Source organism: Pygoscelis adeliae, unplaced genomic scaffold, assembly GCF_000699105.1.
Source record: "Pygoscelis adeliae isolate BGI_AS28 unplaced genomic scaffold, ASM69910v1 Scaffold16, whole genome shotgun sequence".
NCBI classification, from domain to species: Eukaryota; Metazoa; Chordata; class Aves; order Sphenisciformes; family Spheniscidae; genus Pygoscelis; species Pygoscelis adeliae.
In genome coordinates this window covers 956,632-964,796 of record NW_008825162.1, presented here as the reverse complement: position 1 = coordinate 964,796, position 8,165 = coordinate 956,632, and positions in this window count along the sequence as shown.

The window sequence follows — 8,165 nt, the reverse complement described above, 5'->3', positions numbered from 1 at the left end:
GCCCTGTGCCTGGCAGGGGCCTGCGGGAGCCCGCGCCCCTCCACCAGCAGGCAGAAAAACCCCTGTGCCCGTCAGTGCCGCGCGTTTACTAAAGGCGGCCTTCTAAAAGGTGCAGAACTCTTGTTAATAGGGAAGAGAGGAGGGTAGGATTCAGGAACTCTGAAGTACTCGGGTATTTATAAATAAATAAAAAGGATTTCACTTTCTCAGGAGCCATTAATTTGTAAACTGTATCACTTCCTTCTTGCAGTAGTGACATTTCCCTTGCTATAATACAATCTCTGTTGCGGTTTTGGAAGTACGGATTCTGATAAAATGCCAGGAAAAATAAGCTATTGATGAAGAAAGTTATATTCCTGGTTTTCACCTTCGAAGGACATCATGTCCAGGGACACTTTATACACAAGTAGAAAAGCAGCGAAAGGTGTGGGGAGGCTCTGGCAGCTATGTAGAAGGTACATGCGTTTCTGTAAACTTGGTGCCATGGTATGATGATTATTTTTGATACCCTTACTTACCACTTTAATTTCTTCAAGAGTAGGATTTGGGAAATACAATTTAATCCCTATTTTTCAGAATGTGGAAAGTATCCGAAGCATTATGATACAAACAGCTTAATATGCTGCCATTTCATGATGCTACGGTGATTTAGCTGCCTTTTTTTGTCCAGAGAGGATAGGAATACGGTATCGGACAGCCAACTCGTGCTACGTCACAACATAAAGAGGATTACACATACAGATTACAGCTCTTAGTGTACCACAGTAATATCCAACACAAGCAGTTTATATCAGAATTAGAACTGCTATTGAAGAACTAAGTGTTTGGATAATTCTGTACTGTTGTATGGGTCATGTCTGCAACAACTGAAACACAACGTGGAGAGGAAGTCCATGAAGTGTTTGGCTGCATGGATGTGTGTATTGCTGAGCTAGCAAAGGCAGTAACAATAGTGCATGATGTCACTCCTTATCTCTAAGGCCTTTGTGATAATCCACCGCTGCAGTTGCTGTGGGAGCCGGGCATATGGTTAAAACCCATAAAGGCAACAGTCCCTAAGGTCAACAGACATACAGCTGACAGGCCAAAAAGTTAATATGCTGAGAAGTCTGTAAACTAGGAAGCTGGAAATAAGTGTCTGATGTGTCCAAGAAGGGAGAAAGGCTTTTAGAAAGACTCCTTTAGCGAAGTTTATTTCAAAAGTATTTTTGTCTGGTATTTTTTTAATGCAGAGCTAAGTTTGTATGTAATTATTCAGCTGAGTAAATGTCATGAAAGCAACAACACAACTTCAATCTTCTAAAAAGTTAGAGCTAGAAATCATTTGTGTGTCAGTAGGACTTTAACTCTTCCTTAGACGACTGCTGTTTCCAGCTTTCTGGCTTACTGACTTCTGGATACTCCAAAGCATTTGACTTAGCAGGATGCAAGCACACGGTGAAAACATCTGTATTCAGAAGTCTGGAGGCTACTGTAAAACAGGAATGTACATACCAGCATTAGGTATTACTTCAGAAAATTTTTAACTCTGCCACTCTGTTTCAATGCTCAAAATACATTTTTAAACTGAACATAGGTTGTTAAAGCCAGAGGTTGTTAAATAATACTGGAATCTGATTAATGGTAGTTCTTGCAGTTACGGGCCCCATTTGCAATTAGCAGGTAGGGTGGGTAGCTGGCAAAATTTATTTGGTTTCTACTGCCGGCTGGTGTGCTGGCTTCATTTGGAAATAACACCAGAAAATGCTAAAGATGCTGTATTACAACAGTAAGGAGGATTCTGAGGAGACTGCTGCCTGCTTACTTGTCTTTGACTTCTCTCAGAGCAATGGAGTCCTGGATCCCAAGCTATGCTTCTTTTCCCACTGTCAGCACATATTTCTGTTCGAGTACACTGTCCAACAGTGTTGAAATCTTCCAGCCTGTTTGTCTTTACATTCTCTTTAATTCCCTTTTGTCACCCTTGTAACTCCTCTGTCATCTTCTTCCCTGCAGAACTCTGCAACCAATCTTACCACTTCGACTAAGAATAGAAACAGATCACCTTGAAATGACTCCTCAGCCCTTTAAGAATCCAATTCAAAACCACCTCTTTCTTTCAAAAATCTATACAAATTTTCTGCAGTTCACCTCTCGGATATAGCCCCTAACTTGTCTCTCCACCATCACTTCCTTTTTTTTTTAATCTTTTTTAACCCGCTTCCTTTCTTTTTTCCTTTGCAGACTGTGCAAGCCATTAACATCAACATTTTCTTCTCTTCGTTTCCTGCCATCTGTATCTTGCTAACTTCCCCCCTTCTTTCAAACTGCATTGTATGCCATATCTCCTTTTCCCATGTCGGTGCCACTAATTGCTCTTTCTCAGAGCAATTAAATTCTATCTGATAGAATAATTTATTCACTAAATTATATTTTTATATAATTTCTGTAATATATACCTTATACTGACTTTCATTACTATATTCAGCATAGAGTGTTTTCTCCCTACAGATGATAAACAGAGAGAGAGGCAAAGCATGTTAACCACAAGCAGCCAGGGCTTTGTGGCTGAGGAACGGTTTACCGAGGTGGCTGACAGATAGCTCTGCACTGTACTCTGCTTATTTCATAGTTATCAGAGCTCTTCCATACCATCCACATCTTCCAAAAGTTGACTGGTCTTGTTACTGGGAGCAGGGGTCAGGTAACAGCTATGGTGCTGAGCACTGACACCATTCCAAAGGTCATACTTTACAGTCTGTGAATCACTGCTATCAGTAAGGGACAAATGGGTAGGAGTTATGAAGAGTCAAGAAGGCCGCAGAGTGCTGTCCTAAGAGCTTAACAATGTGTTCCTAATTTCCCCATGGGTGTTTAGTCTCCAGTTGTTCTCCTGACCAAAAAGCCCAACTAGGACTGTCCTCTCAGGACAACATAGCACATTTTTCCACAGAGAGCCTTCAAGGGTAAGTTATTTTCTGAGCATTTTAGTGAGGAACAAAATGAAACAGAATGACCTTCCTGGAAAATGGAAAACCACTTTACAAGAATACTGTGTAAAATAAAATAGCACTGTAAGTTATGCTTTTCCTATATTTTGGTGATATTTTGTGCTACTTGGTATCCTAATCTTGGATGCAGTGCTGCCTTTGAAAGAAAGCACACCAGCAGCAGTTCTTGCACGTGTTTTGCTACAGATTTGGTCTAACAAATTCTCAGTTCCCAAAGCATTAAAAAGTCTTTTCTTACATCTGTACTCCTTTCATCATGCAAATACCCTCCTACTGGTATAGTTGCAGTTAATTCCCTCTGAATAATACTGCTATACGCAGGAATAGTGTCACGACACTCAAGATAATAGGCTATCCATATTCTTAGCTTCATAAAAACATGAGGAATGATAGATTTTTACAGCTGTTGCTGTTGGCATCATTTCTTCAAAGTGAACATTATATCTTTCAATATTGTGAGGGTTTTTAATAGGACTTGTTTCAGGACTTCATGTTTGGTTTCTTAAATAAGTTGTTCTTGTATTATAGGTAGACACTAAGGAGAGAGAAGTGATGAAAAAAGAATTATCTACAATTTGCTGCTGGAAAGGAGTTTCTTGGGTTTGGTGTTTGTATCCATGAATAGTGATGTCCTTGTGACTCAGCACTGTTTTCACTGATTTCACTGCAGGGATTTACTACAAAATTTTAAGGAGCATGTGTGAAACAGGTATGTTTACGAGAAATAGGATGATAATTTTTTAAAATCTACAACAAATGCAAACTTTACCTTGTCCCTAATCTACTGTAAATCTTAATTATATGAAGATTCATAGGTCACATTTCTAATAAAAGAAAAATTATTTGGGAAAGGTTTAGTTTAATCAAGCAAAGGAGCTGGGTGATATCATACTTTACCAGGTTGTTAGCTTTCCAAAAAGTTTTTGGAGCAATTTTAAGTAATTTCATTTCTTTTCTCAGGATGGCCTTGCGAAATAGTTTCAAAAGGATTCTTTCCCTTTGGTTTTCATGAAGATTATGCAAATCTCAAAATATGTAGAACCTTGCCAAAAGAATCTATAAAACACATGGAGTACTGTCATCATTTTAGCTATGTGACAGAAAGAGGTGTGCATAGATGTGCATGCACTATTTAGGCCTTCAGAAGATATAGGGGAGAGGGTAATAATAACAACGCTTGAAATTTAGACTTTTTACTGCTTTCACACAGAGTTGCAGGAAGATCAGATGGTGCCCTAAGGTGGGAGATTTCTTTGTTAATTTTATTTTTGTGTGTCTATCATACCAGTCTGTCATCTAATCAGCATACTCCAAAAATCTATAGGAACAAAACTCGGAGAGCGAATTGTCTCTCAAATATTTCTTTTGTTACACCATCTAGTCAGACCCATCAGCATGTAGATAGGTTGTGAAGTACATTTTTCAAATGTTTATGATATGTAACCAAACTGAATATATTGAAAAGGAAAAAAAAAAAAATTTTAATGTCAGTAAACAAACTGACTTTATAACCTTGCTGTATTCGAAAGTTTATATGAACTTTGAAGCAAAGCTAAGGTATACTTCTGCTGTAATGTGTTACAGAGGTGCCCTGACTAGCTTGGTGTGAGCCAGCTTGGGTATCTGAAACACGGTGGCTAAAGCCAAGCTTCATATGGTTAACTTTTCCTTCAAGAAGACTGTTTAAAGTGGACTATGCTACACTAAACTGTTCTCTTAGTTGAAGGAGATTTATCTTGAACTATATTTTTTCTCCTTAAGCCATTTGCTGCAGGAGTACTTGTGTTTTCTTTTGAAGCAACTGATGCTACTGTCAGAGCATTGCAATTCCAGTGAAAAAGGACCATTTCAAATTTTCAATAAAGGACATTTGACTTTGTTATAATGCATCCTGGGATATAGAAAAAAGAGTTTTTTAGTCCAGAGAGAAGATAAGCAGGAACTGTTCAAAGAGGTCAAATGTCATCTAAGAACTCTGACAAAATAAAATAGTATTTCATATAGTTCCTTCATGTCTTGCTTCTTACTTTTCTCTGTAATTATAAATAAAGTACTGCACTGGATCTTGTTTTAAAATAATACTTCAGAAAAGACACACAATTATTCCATCTGGTATATTGCAAGCACTTTAGAAAAAGTGATGCAAATTGTGATGTATCTTAAAAAAACTATGTAAATTACACATAAGCACATACACATGCAAATGCTAGCCCATACCCCAAACAAGCTTATTCAGCACCCCAGCTGTCAGTGTGACAATGGTTAAAACTCACGTTAAACAAGGAACTTCATTTAAAAAAATGATGCTCTCTAGTTGAACTGTTCTGTCCTACCCCTATGCTTCACAGTGGGACTTCTCTCTGGAATTTTCCTCTGCTCTTTTGTCTGGCTTCTCTTATATAAAAAGAAAAAGTAAATAAATCTTCACTTGCTCCCTCAAAGGTGAGTTGTAGAAATACAAATGACCTTCCAAAGCAATGGTAGGATCAGATCTCTCCATTAGTTTTATCCCATCCAAAAGCACTATAAAACAGAGCAAAACTTAAACCTACTAAAAATTATGTGTTTTGCCACCTGGTCCAGTAAGCCCGCTAGGCACTGGTGCTGACTTGTGAAGGACTGTGTTCATGAAGGATCACCGTAAGTAAAGGAGCCTTACAGCTTTCTGCTCTCTACCTGGGTAGATAGTACAATTTCTGTACATTTAGACATGAGGCAGTAACTGAGAATCCCTGGCTACATTTCTCATTTTTTGCTGAGTGCGTCAGATTTTCACTTGATATTGTTGCTGTGGTCTGCATTTCCAGTAATAAAGGCAAAAAAAAGAGAAAGGATCATGTATTCTGGCAGGAGAACAGGAAGATGACAGAAACAATACTGAATTTGCACTGCTCACTGCAGAATGTAACAGCAATATTCACAAACATTCACACCCAAGTGACTAGCATTTCTTTTCACCTTTGGCTTTCCTTAGTTGTTGCAAGGGATCTCTCCTGGAATTTCCATTATCCACTTATCCTCTACACTTGGATATCCTCTACAGCCTGTCAGCTGCTGCTGCCTCTGTAGTATGTTTAAGAGAGAAATTTGACATTTGAACTAGTAGCTATGGTTGCGGGCAATCTGCTTTGTTCTTGGTCTAAAGGAGCCACAAATGAAGATAGCTTTGCAGCATCTGGATAAGCATTGCCTTTCCCGTATATGAGACATCCATCTTTACTGTGACCACATTTACTGGTTGCTGAACACATTGCAAGTTTGCATAGCTTAGGTGAGTCTATAGAAGACAGATTATACTTTCTATTTTGGGAAAATCTTTTACTTTCCTCATCTGCTTGAGGATTATTGTCTTATGCTTTGCACCCATCTCTTTTCCCTATAAAGACCCTTTATTTTTACACAAATTAATATCTGGAAACAATTCAGCTGATGGGTGTTTCCTGGTAACAAATACCGGGTCTGAGTGTTTCTAACTTTTAAGATCCATTTAAATCCAAGTATGGGGTATGCATCACTGAGAAGAACAAACTAGAATAGCAGTAAAATGTCATGTAATAATCCCATGATGAGTTTAAAATTGGTACCAATGAGAAAGGCATTTTGTACATCATTTTGATCTTTCATTGAAAGAAGCATGGACAGTCTATTAACTGTGTGTTACACCATATAGTTTAGTGAGCAAATAGTGTTGTTCTTTAAATTATTACAGGATTTGAAAGATTTTATGGATCTACAGGAAAAAAAAAAAGGGAAAGAAGGAATGTGCAGTCTTTGGTTTATATTGCACCCAGTACTCTAAAGAGAATAAAGCACTGGTTTAAGTGACAGGGAACAGAAAATAGGGGGCAGCCATGATCTAAGCATGCTTTGGTACCAGGGTGATGTGAGCCATGAATTTCAGTAAGCGTTTCTACTCTCCTGACACTAACCCTTGAATCTACAGCCCCCATGCCTATTGCTAGGAGGAAATGACTAGAAGATGGATATTTCTAAAATTTTTTTGTTCCTCTCCAGTACTGGCTGATATATTTCCATTGTTAATTTCTGTAAATGTCCTGTCCTTATCTTAAAACTAATGATACCCACTACATAAACAAGAATTATAGCCAGTTGACACCTCAGAAAATATGCTGTTATGGGAGACAGGAAACTTAGTATTTTGGTGGGTTCAGACTTAGAAGCCTGTGCAACACTTATGGGAGAATTTGACTCCCAACAGACATACATTAATGAATTAAACCATAGCCATTGAACTATCTGACTTGACAAGCCGAATTCTGTATTTGGTTTTTGTGTTGGTCTGTGTTGTCTGGTCATTCCTGTCTTGGATACCAAGTCTGGATTTCTGTAACCTGGTTTTCTGAAGGTCCTCTTCCTGTGAGCAAGGCATATGATAACCCTTCGGAGCATTTTGACAAAGAATGTAAGGTACATCAAGCAATTTTGGATAAAATAGCATACTGTTTAATACTAACGAGTTTACTATGTACCAGATTTACAGAACTCCTAGGTCTACGCTGAAATTTACTTGAACATATAGTTGATAAAAGAAGTAATCTCTTATGTGAACAAACTCCAGAATACTAAGGGGGGGGGAAACAGAAGCTTTATTTTACTAGGGTTTATCAAGATTGATCTACATTTTACACGCAAGATTATTAAGAATTATTTGTAGAGTCATCATTGTATCTCATGCTGGTAACAAGCTTAATCTGGAAAGACTTGGGAAAATGTACTCAGCATTTCCATACCTACCTTGTTATCCTTAATTTGAATTGCAGCCATTAGTTAAGTCTGAGACAATATAAAAACTGGAATGACATCAACTGATCATATGGAACAATATGCATCAAAATGTGCCATGAATATAATTCATCAGATTTTACAGGATAGCAAAACTCACCGAGGGGGGTGTGTGTGTGTTTATGTGTGCAATCTGCCGAAGCTGAAAAAACAACTGCTTGATGAGTGTTTCTTCCTTTGTACCAGCCTACCCACTGAGCTGGTAATTATTCTTGCTTTTTATCTAATCATTACAAGACAGAAAACAATCTTTTTTCCTGCTTTCCTCCTTCACAAATCACACATAAGAAAGTCTCTGTATTCTGAATCCATTTTTAATTTTCCCCTGTCCTTCACAATTATTTTTAAATGTTTTAAATTATATGTACAGTA